The 12,101-nt window shown below is 43.6% G+C and overlaps 1 protein-coding gene across 2 annotated transcripts in view; it reads right to left on the reverse strand.

Moving 5' to 3' along the window:
• The window catches only part of SEMA3A (semaphorin 3A), a 190,362-nt gene that overhangs the window by 126,243 nt on the left and 52,018 nt on the right, over positions 1–12,101 (reverse strand). The window lies entirely within an intron of this gene.

Below are 12,101 nucleotides of genomic sequence, written 5' to 3' on the forward strand. Positions count from 1 at the left end.
CAGTTCGAAAGCACGTCAAAGTGCAAGTAGATAAACAGGTACCGCTCCAGCGGGAAGATAAACGGCGTTTCTGTGTGCTGCTCTGGTTTGCCAGAAGCGGCTTAGTCATGCTGGCCACGTGACCCGGAAGCTGTACGCCGGCTCCCTCGGCCAGTAAAGCGAGATGATACCCAGCCCTTGCGGTGCTGGCTTAAGTCAGACTTGAGAAGGAGAGGCAAGGCTCTCCTAGAGGCTCCCTACCTCCTTTCCAAAGCCCGGTAAGCACTTGGCTGGCTTTGGGAAGGAGGCCAAAGAACTCTGGGACCCCGTCAGAGCCTTCACGCCTCCTTCCTGAAGCTGTACAGGCACTTACTAGGCTTTGAGAAGGCGCCCTCGGCTGTGTGCCCAGGGTGGCCGCACTGCAAGCAGTACCCTAAACCCGCCTCTGGGGGCAGTCGCAGGGATTCCGCAGTGGGACGGCTCTGCTGCTATCTCACAGGCATCTGTTTGGCCCCTGTGAGAAGGAGATGCTGGTCTAGATGGGCTCTAGATGGCCTGGTCCAGCAGAGCTCTTCTATTTCTCACCACGGGGTTTTAGTCATCTTTCAGCTTTCACATTTTTTAAAAAAATAGCTCTTCAATCAATGCCTGCTAGAATACCCATGAAAGGCAACTGAAGAGCACAGCAATGCCAAAGTTTCAATCGATGCAAATTCAATCAAGTTCAGTCCACTTCCGTAAATTAATTAGTTTCAATGCATTGTATTATCTAATCTTGATTTTTTTTAGCACCACGGGGACACAAGCAATACCAAGGGAAAACTCAAATGCTAACGATAAGACAAGTTTGGGGACAAACAAAGATGGCCTTTTTAAACACTGCTAAGTTTATAACAGAACCAAACCAGGCAAGAGCCCCAAATTATGAATGCCTTTAAAGAAGCACTGGACTTAATGTTGATCTTCTAGGATCTCGTTTTAAGGATGGAGACATGCTGTGAACATGACTTGTACAAACACTGCCCACCTGTTCACCAAATCATTCACGGACTTCCTCCATGCTTTCCCCAATTATTTCTCCTAGTGACTGTAACTGTACTCCAGCATTTGCTGTAATTAGACAAGGGTCGTTTCTGGAAGAACAGTTTGAATATCATTTCCCTCAAAGTAGCATTCTTTTGACATGTTGAGAAAAGAAACCGCTGAAAAGGAGGCTAAAGAATTAAAAATGGAGACTCATAAGCTGAGCATTAAAATTAGAGACTTTGGACCAAACTAGACAGGGTAATAAAATCATCTTTTAAAATTTTCTGCAAACAAAAATTTCCTCCCCGGGGGAGGAGAGGGTGATAAGGATTAAAACCCCATCCCACAGTTTAGTATTTTTCATAGAGGAAATGATATGTGGTGGAGGGAAGGTTGAACACTCAAGGTCAGGCTTCCTCAACCTCAGCCCTTCAGATGTTTTGAGACTACAGTTCCCATCATCCCTGACCACTGGTCCTGCCAGCTAAGGATGATGGGAGTTGTAGGACAAAAACATCTGGAGAGCTGAGTTTGAGGAAGCCTGCTCAAGGTGGTATTCAGCTATGTTTTACTCAGTGTAGAGTCATTGAACATGATGAAGTTATGTCCATTGATGTCAACAGGTCTATGCTGAGTAAAACCTAGCTGAATACCAGCCCCCTTCTCCTCCCCATTGCAATTGCTGCTGCAGATATTGTCAGATCTACAGAAATGGAACAAAAATGGCTGCAAGAAAGATTGATGCAACTCAATATTTACAAGACGAGTAATTTAAAGAGTTTCAGGATTTGTCTGCTTTGAATGAAATCACTTTCTGCTGATAACTTTCTGTTTTTGTTCTCCGGTGATCTAGTTTGACAAAAATGTAAGCTGTACACAAATCCCACTACTTATTAACATAATTAAATTCCTTCTTGTCTTAAATGAGAATTGGATTTGGTCCAAACATATTACTGTAGTTGATCAAGAAAAACAGCAGCAGATATTAGGTGCATAAGTTAAAACTTGCTTGCGACCTAAACAGGCAGGCTGTGCCAGTTGCACTCATTTCCCCATCCTCCCTGCTTTGCTTCTGGCACTTTTCCTCATTGTTATGTTTCTTCTAGTATCAGTCAAGAAATACCATTACGCAATCACAATGGGGATTTTACTAAATTGCTTCTGATACTTTCTCATTCAAATATTTCCTCCTTCAATTCCCAGGCTTTTGTTTTACTGGCAGTTTATCCAGCGGGTCCTTCCTTACTACCTGCAGAACCTTAACTTCATTAGCATGCTGTTTTGCCTGACAATTAGATCTTCTTTCTGTAGGTGTAAATTGAACCACTTCTCTGGCCATTTCCTTAGCTCAAAGGTATGAAGACCCTGCGGGTGACACAGAGGTGTAAAAGTCTATTTCTTCCTCCTCCACTCTTTCTCTTTCAACATCTTAGAGGTGAAAACATTCTTGGATGCTTGCAAGACCTCAGTCATCTCACAGGGGGTGGCTGCTGGAAGCTTTTGCCTCTTACTATGAGGAATAGTTAAAGACTCTACAAATGCTATACACTCTAGCCTGCAATAACTGGTCCTGAACTTGCTATGGAAGCAGGGCATGTTGGTAAGATGACCATAATAAGTTTTCTTTAAGAAAGGAGCATGACAAGGCTGTATATTGTCTCCCTGCTTATTTAACTTATATGCAGAATTCATCATGTGAAAGGCTGGGCTGGATGAATCCTGAGCTGGAATTATGACTGCCAGAAGAAATATCAACAACCTCAGATATGCAGATGACACAACACTGATGGCAGAAAGTGAGGAGGAATTAAAGAACCTTTTAATGAAAGTGAAAGAGGAAAGCGCAAAATATGGTTTGAAGCTCAACATCAAAAAAACGAAGATCATGGCCACTGGTCCCATCACCTCCTGGCAAACAGAAGGGGAAGAAATGGAGGCAGTGAGAGATTTTACTTTCTTGGGCTCCATGATCACTGCAGATGGTTACAGCAGCCGCGAAATAAAAAGACGCCTGCTTCTTGGGAGAAAAGCAATGACAAACATAGACAGCATCTTAAAAAGCAGAGACATCACCTTACCAACAAAGATCCGTATAGTTAAAGCTATGGTTTTCCCAGTAGGGATGTATGGAAGTGAGAGCTGGACCATAAAGAAGGCTGATTGCTGAAGAACTGATGCTTTTGAAGTATGGTGCTGGAGGAAACTCTTGAGAGTCCCATGGACTTCAAGAAGATCAAACCTATCCATTCTGAAGGAAATCAGTCCTGAGTGCTCACTGGAAGGACAGATCCTGAAGCTGAGGCTCCAATACTTTGGCCACTTCATGAGAAGAGAAGACTCCCTGGAAAAGACCCTGATGTTGGGAAAGATGGAGGGCACAAGGAGAAGGGGACAACAGAGGACGAGATGGTTGGATAGTGTTCTCGAAGCTACCAGCATGAGTTTCACCAAACTGCAGGAGGCAGTGGAAGACAGGAGTGCTTGGCGTGCTCTGGTTCATGGGGTCACGAAGAGTCAGACACAACTAAATGACTTAACAACAACAAGAAGAAGAAAAATTCTTAAGGAAGTTAAGTATGGTGTTGAATTTCACAATGGACTTGGTTGTGCTCATTGCAGGAGAGCTATATTATTATTATATTTGCTATATTATTATATAATATCATCATCATCATCATCATCGATTGCTGTCACTACAACTATACCAGCTATGCATATGGTACTTTACAAGAGAGAGAAAGAGAGAGAGGTGTCTCTTCAAAGGCACATGAAGCCATATGGCCTGAATGCACCTGAGGCCACCCCTTTCCTGAAGCTAAGCCGGTCTAGTCCTGGTGGTGCTTAGATGGGTGAAAGCCTTATAAAAAACAGCCCTTCAGCTTTTCTATCCCAATGCAGGAAACTTGGATGTGGAGATGAAGCTGGAGGTTCCCTTGTGTTCTCTAGAGAAGGATAAAATCTTGAAAGTGACTCAAACTCTGAGAGCTACTCCTTTCCTTTCTCCTTTCTGCATCCACTCACCCACTGCTGTCTGCCAGGCAGGAGGCAGGTGGCAGTGGGCAGGGCACATTCATGAGGACACACACAGTCTGGATCTGCCACCCTGAGGCAACGGCCTCACCTCCTGGCTTTGTAAATGGTAGGTTAGACATTCCAAAGACGAACACATTTTCTAGATCCTTCTGAAGGTTGGGGGATTAAAACTTCTGTACAATCTTGAAGGATAATCTCTGTGTGGAAAAGCGTAAGGGGGCGAGCCACCCTTTAATTCTCCCAATTCTGATTCTGTACACACACACAGGACAATGCATAACATTTATAACACACAGGCGCAACATGAAACAGCTAATCGACATCTACGCTGAATGTGATTTTTCTTTCTTCAAAATACTTGTTCTGCTTCTATTATAAAGTCAATGGCTGCTTTCAAAATTCAACTTGCCATAGGCTAACTCAGAAGTTCCCATTTCAGTCTCTGCTCAGTCATTTCTCGTGCCAATCTATACGCAATAATTCAGAAGTGTGTGTTTGGGGGGCGGGGAGCATGCACATATAAATATAGTAGCAATGGGAGAGCAGGGAAGCAGAATTGGCCGTATGATACACTGATTTGAACAGCACAAGGTCTTCAGGCATATCCCAGAGATCCACAAATGTTGTCAGGTCATTGTGAACTTCCACTGATAAGAATAGTATCACTTTCAGGAGCAAAAAGTAGCACATACCCAAGAATCTATTGAAACAAGTCAAGTTCATTCTGACCTGAACGGAACCTGAATATTTTGGCTTATGTTCTCCTCTCAACTTCGACTGTTTACAATGCCAGATTAAATGTTCTAAGGACTAGGATCTTAACCTAGCCTTGAATACATTTTACATGGAGGACCTAACTAGACATACTGGTGGCAGCCGCGTGTGCTTGGACCATGGATATATCAAACCAAAGGAAACTAGATTTAACATCAAATGGGATGCACTGTTGAATGGTCACTTTAAAATGTGACGGTTCATTATTATTTCACAAGTTGTGTATGTCTTTAAGGGCCAGGAGCAGGGCAAATAACGAGACCCAGTCTTACAGCTGTGAAACATAGCAGGTGCTGCTGAGTTGTGTTAATCAAGGTGTGTCAGCAATTGGGTATAGTATATAAGGAGCAGCACCTAGCTCTCCCATTACCCTGGGGGATGGGTTGGTGGTTGGGTCTGGTCTGGTCTGGTCTGGTCTGGTCTGGTCTGGTCTGGTCTTGTGTTGATGTATTTAGTGTATAAGGAGTTTTTGTTTTTGTTATTAAAACCTTGTTTAAGTTATTTTTGAGTCCCTTTTTAATGCATGGTCTCCCCAGCAAGCTCTCTGCAGTGCTACTAAACTGCAAATGGCCAACATGCACAGGTGAGGAGAGCTGAATCCTCCTCTTCAGGCACATTTAGCCCAGTTTGCCAGCATGTGGGGCAGTGGGCAAGGAGAAGCCTGGAGCAACATTTGGTACCCATTCCCACTTTATACTCAAGGGCAGAAGCATGAGCAAACATAGCTGGCACCATCACATCTAGTTTGAACCTCAGAACAAGGGACTAAGTTCCCTTGCTCTAGTGTTAGACCTCCACTGCTCATCTCTGCAAAATGGTTGGTCATCAACTTGAAGCACTTGTGCTGAATGTAGCAATGCCCACCCTTCCATTTGATCTTTTAATATTTGTATTTTAGTATTTTGTTTGTTGGAAGCTACCCAGAGTGGCTGCGGAACCTCAGCCAGATGGGCGGGGTATAAATAACAAATTATTTATTATTATTATTATTATTATTATTATTATTATTATTATTGATCTGCCTTCATGTGAGCAAAACAAGGCGAGGCACTATGGATAGATGAGGGGCCATGTCGATGGAAACTGCCTGAGGATGGGAGGGAGGGTAGAGAGCAGTCTAGCAGAAGGTGCAATGGAGGGGAGAGAGAGATCTTGCAAATGTACTGGGGATGGTGAACAACCTGTAGGCATTACCAAAATGATGACCACAGTTGGAAAACAACCACAGTGTTTTAGACAATGAGTATAGATGATGCTATTTGAATTTTAATGTGTTGTTTAAAGCAGCAGAACAATGTGGTGCACCACCACCCGTCTGGGAGATTATTAGAAGTTTATCTAGGAGCCCTTGGATTTTATGCCTCAGGCACCAAATCTTCTTGGATCAGCCCTGAATTTAGATGAGTAGAATCAGATGGCAAAGTGGGTGGGTGCCTATAGAAAGAATAAGCAGCACAATGGCTCATGTGATCCTCTACAACATTGAGTATAAATGTGAAGGGCACACAGCCAGATTTGCATGTTGAGAAACGATTGCATTGCAATTTGCATTGCACAGGGCACCCCTGAAATCTGAGACACCAAGGCCCGCCATTGGTGCAACCTCACTGTTGTTTCTTAACAGCTCTGCAGCGACTCCACCTGTCTTGGGCTGTATATACTGAGTTACCCTGTTTCCCCAAAAATAAGACAGTGTCTTATATTAATTTCTGCTCCCAAAAAATACGCTAGGTCTTATATTCAGGAGTTGTCTTATTTTTCCATGAAGAAGAATACGGTACACATTTATTGTCTAATTGTGAGTCAGCCAGACTCCATCAGGGCAGAGCGAGCAGCCAGCAGCGTCTTGGCGGCGGCATGGGCTCTCTGATTTAAAGAGACCTCGCACTGCCTGAACAGCTCTGGCTGCACTGCGGCCAACCAGTTAGCTGTGCAGCGGCGCCCACCGCGACAGTCCAGAGGAGTCAGAAGCCTTACGGTAGCTTCGGGGGCCTTATATTCCAGGGAGGCCTTATATTCGGGGGAGGCCTTATTATAGGGGAGGTCTTATTTTCAGAGGATGCCTTATATTACAGCGAGAGGCAAAACTGGAAGTAGGTCTTATTTTCGGGGGATGTCTTACTTTCGGCGAAAGACGGTACCAAGCACGAGCAATTCTGTGTCCCTAAAGTAAGGCATACATTTAATGAGCTCTCTGTTTTTAAAGAAGCAAGCACATTAAAGAGTTTTAAGTCAGAAATGCGGAACATGTGTCCCTCCAAATGGCCAATGGAGCTGTAGCCCAACGCCTTGGGGAGGACTGCAGGCAGTGGCGTAGCGTGGGGGGTGCCAGGGGTGCCGGCCGCACTGGGCGCAACATCTGGGGGGGGCGCGAGTCCAGAGGGCCCAGCCGCGTCGTGCCCTCGGCCCGCCCCTATTGTCAGAGCGGCCGGCCAGCCTCCGCCTGCTCCTACCTTGCCCACCCGAGGACTGCGGCAGCGCCCACCCCCGTGGCCACCTACCCCACCCCGCCTCGCCCATTGGCTTGCCTCCCTCGGCCCCGCCTCTCTCCGATGGCCGCGGGGGGGTGTCCTGCTCGGCGCCGGCGCCTTTTTTCAGGAGGTAGGGAGGCTGGATGGGGAGGTGGGGTCGGAAGCGGGCAGAGAAGGAGGGGAGCTCGTAGCCAAAAGGGCTGCGCCGGCTGGCAAAGGGCCGGGGAAAGTTTGGAGAGGAGAAATGCACCGTCATGATTTCCCGGTGGAAGCGGCAGGATTAGGGATGGCGAAGCGTAATTACGTACGAATTTCACTGGGTGAGAGCTTCGGGAATCGATCGGCGGAAATGGGAATCAATTGGAATATGAGAAAGAGAGAGAGAGAGGGACCATCATTCATAGGCATAGATTTGTAGGGTTAGGGGGTGCAAATCCACGGGTTAGGGGGCGCAAATTACTTGCCTTGCCCCGGGTGCTGACAACCCACGCTATGCCACTGACTGCAGGTTCCCCACCCTTGGTCTGAAGCACTGGGCAAATGATATATAAAAAAGGTAATTCCTAATACTGAGCAGGATAATTAATGTCCCTGAAGTACATATGTTGGAATCGTTCTGGAATCTTAATCAGACCCTCCCAGCTGAACAGTTACTTGACTTTTCATGACTTTGGAGGTGATTTTTTTTTATTGACCTCAGAAATCTATGTGTCTTGCAAGTGATGATTTGCTTCAAATACATATATTTATGTGAGAGGACTGGGATGAAACACACGTGCTCAGCAACCCTTAGGAGTCCATACAATGACAGCAGCCACCACTCATCTTGTCTGTAGGTAAATCACTATCCTCAATAAACCAGCTGGCCTAGATGGCCCATGTCCAGGTTCTCTCCCAGGAGTGCAAGTCCGTGACTTCGCCCCCACTCCATGACCTTCCTATCAGCGCCATTTCCTAGGTTGGAGTCTGGTTCAGCCATCCCTATTCTGCTCTCTGATCACATATCCAGCACATTGAGAAAGTGTCATTTTTAATTATCTTGAAGGCCAGCTGAAATTTACATCTTCCAAGTCTCCTGATAACTTCTATATATTCTCAGTTACAGCAGAATTTGGATGAATGTCAGTAGTGGAGAGACCGACAGCATGGGCTCAGTCCAGAGAAGGGCTTTGCAAGCAGCCTGCTCTGCTCTGGTAATACACTTGACTTGAAATGCACAAAAGAACGGGGAATTTTTGCTTTGAGTCACAGACCTACGCAGAACTGAGCAAGATGCCAAGTTTCAAGCAATGAGGCCCAGCTCGGTTCTCTGTTAAGACAAGGCTGGAGCATAGGCCACCAAGGAAAACCAATTCTGTGACAGGGTGCAAACTGGAATCAGGGATGAAAGACAGTTAATGTGTAATAGCTTGTGGGCTTGGGGAGATTTTCCTCCACATACTGCTTAACCACAGACTTCCTGTGTTATGCGCATCATGGCTTTTAAAGAGGCTTTGGCTGAAACCAACTTTTGCTTTTCTTTTTAAGCCTCTTTGTAATCAGCATTCATCAGGCTACAGGCACATCAAATGCTGGCAGCATCTAGAGGTGGACCCCTGTTTTCTCACATGCATGTCTGATGGACAAAACATATGACAGACAGACTGACATGATCCCTCTGGACTGCAACACTTTACAGACTCCCAAGTGAGTAGGACTTGAATTGTTTGGTCGTTTTTCTATAGTGAAACATTATAACAACCACCCGGAACATGGTTAGCCTTCTGTGCTCTACTTTCTTAAAGGTAATCCGTAAACAGACCCCTGTGTTGCAATATAGACAAGCTGAACAATATAACACAACACCATGGCCAATAACAACGGCACTAAACACTATTTATAGACTAATACAAATGTTCAGAAATTACAACCAAAGTCTCTAAACCTTTACCAGTTGCGGTAGAATAATTCAAAAGTTCGATATATACATAATCTGTCACCAAATATCGCCGGAACAGAGTTTCCGGATAACCAATCTGTTTCGTTCAATGCTGATCAGTGACTATATGAGCACTCATCCAGAGCATATTTTCTACAGCATTTGTATTTGTTTACATGTAAGATTGGCTTGTTAAGAAATTGAACTGCATCCTTCTCATATTAATTCTTACAAGTCTGGCTGATGAAGAATTGATCAAGATTGGCTGATGAAGCATTTGTGCCTGAAAAGGCTTTAGGGTGACCACACTGCTTCATTTGCAAGAGGGGCATGTCCCATGGTGTCTTCCTAAAATTCTGTTACTTTTCACACTGTTATGTACTGAAGTTCTCACCCTGGGCCAGCAGGGGGATACTGTAGATAGTTATGCAAATAAGGGATCGAAAGTGACGTTCAGTGATTGGATAGTTTTAGAAAATTGTTACAGTTACGTTGTATTGGAGCTCTATATAAGCAGGCTGACTGAACAAATAAAGAGCTGCTTTGGAGAAATCGCTGCATCGTCTGCTGTGTCTACCCACAACTTAACACACACCATATTTTTTGTCCCTCCAGATGGCAATAATGCATGACAGAACAACTAATAAAATAAAATGATGGTCGAGGATAAATGCACCACTAATGCACTATCATTGTGAAAAGCAACATCAGCAAAAAAACACACCACAGAGAACACAGAGTGAACGTTTTTCCGACAAGTTTTGTGCAGTATATTTTCATATTCTCTCAAGAAAGGTGTTGTGAAAATAAATAAATAAGATGTGGCTGCATGGTTAAGGAAGCCAGACAGAAGTCCAGATTTTCAACCTTGGTGTTCTGCAATTTCACATGTGGCACATAGGAGATCTAATTAAATGCACATGAGCCTCAAAGTGTGGGAAGTGTGGCTCAGCTGAGTTTCTTCCTTTCAGTGTTAGAAGCTGAGATGTGAAAGCTAGGAGCTAAATGGCACCTTAAATGTAAGTTGTGGGCAGAACAATGGAATGGCTAGGTGCACTTTTTAATAACAAGAATACAATGAAAGTGAATGAACTGTAGCTAAAATCTTATGTTCATTTTTCACATGGTCTAGTCCTTCCTCTGCCCACCCCACTAATATTCTTAAGAGGGTCTCTTCTCCAGTCTTCGAAGAGTAGCTGGAAGTGGGGAGGCAGAAAAGGGTTCTTCTTTTCTTCCACTCTGCAGTTTTAATCTGAAATCTTAGGCATGGTACTGCACCCAAAACTCAGAAACTGCTCTCCCTAATGAAATTCCCTGTTGCAAAATGCATCTAGAACAAGGGGAGTGTTGAACACTGCTTCATTCACTGCATCTACATAGCACATGATGCAACCCTTCAGGGGTTTCCCACTGGCCAGTTGCTCCATTTGATGAAGTCGTAAAGGGAAGTCAGTCTTCTCCACTTACCACTGCTGCCTTGGAGGGAAAAAAATGTATTTCCATAGGCACTGCAATGTTCTGATTCTAAATGGACATTCATTTAATCTATGTTTCCATCAGACAGCCAAAGGACTGAAGGGATAACATTTTTTGAAACTCAGCCAAAATTTTCCGCCTGCTGGGATAATTGCCTCTTGGCCCTTCCAGCAGAGTTCAAATTCAAATCTCCCACTGGTGGAAAAGCAACCTTTGGAAATTTCTCTTCCCTTTACAAAAATGGAAAATCATTTTTTAAAAAGATCAGTGAACCAAATCTCAATGAAGTACAGTACAAAGGCATTACTTAATATTAGACTTTGGTCAATGTTATGATCACTTCTACAAGAGTGCCCTGGGAATTGATGACTAACCAACCAGCTTCTTTTACAGTAGTTGGAATTTTAAAAATATACATCCAATTTCTTGCTGTCATGTCAGAACCTTAAGTATTACTTCACCAAGAAATCTAGGCCTCGCTCAGCAACTATACCCATGGATACTTATCAGTCTTATTATGTTCAGAGGCCTGGGGACTGCCATCAGTGATCCATAATATTATTCCTATTACAGTATTCAATCATTAATTTCATTTATTTGTCTAAAACTGGCATCACTTTTATCACACAGCATATGGTAAAACAATATTCAATATTTATGAAAGTCTGAGCATCTCCTAGCTTCTATTCTTCATAGCTGTGCTGAAAATGTGTGTGTGTGGTTTCTGTTAAACTCTTTAAAAATACATTTAGTTTTTCAGCATAATTCTGCCCCGCCCCTCAAACTTCCCATCTACATTTATGACCTGCCTTACCAGGCATCTACGACCCAATCTTTTATTTTCAAAAATGTGGCTTTTAAAAAACAACAACAAATGCTGTAAAGCAAAATGGTGTAAGCAAAATATAGATGGGTGAAAGTTTTATGTATTCATTCATTCATTCATTCATTCCATATTGTAATATTTATAAGCGGTTAGCAGGGAGTTCCACATACCCACATATATATTTTGAATGAGAGTGTAGATGTTAAACCTGTGTAGACAAAGACATCACTGTGGCAAGATTCCTCCCTCTTCTGTATATTTCTTAACAAAACTCATTGGCACATAATTCCTGTTGACACTCCATGCAAACATAAATCCCAAATACAGATGGATTACATCTGCAAGAAGACCTGAAAATCAAGAGTGAGTCAGTGTTTTCCTGTAATACCAGAGAAATACTTAGGGATTAAATGGCTCCCTAGAAGAATTTCCCAGATACCAAACAAAATATTTTTCTGCAATTCTCTTTCACTAATATTTTATGAAAGGTAAGACCAGAATACTGTGTAGTTATTTCCTGGGCAAATCTAACATTCTCTATTGTACATGTTTAAACAATCCTTTTAAAATATAGATTGGTACAGGGCTTTTAAAAATA

The sequence above is a fragment of the Podarcis raffonei genome, chromosome 5 (genome assembly GCF_027172205.1).
Source record: "Podarcis raffonei isolate rPodRaf1 chromosome 5, rPodRaf1.pri, whole genome shotgun sequence".
NCBI classification, from domain to species: Eukaryota; Metazoa; Chordata; class Lepidosauria; order Squamata; family Lacertidae; genus Podarcis; species Podarcis raffonei.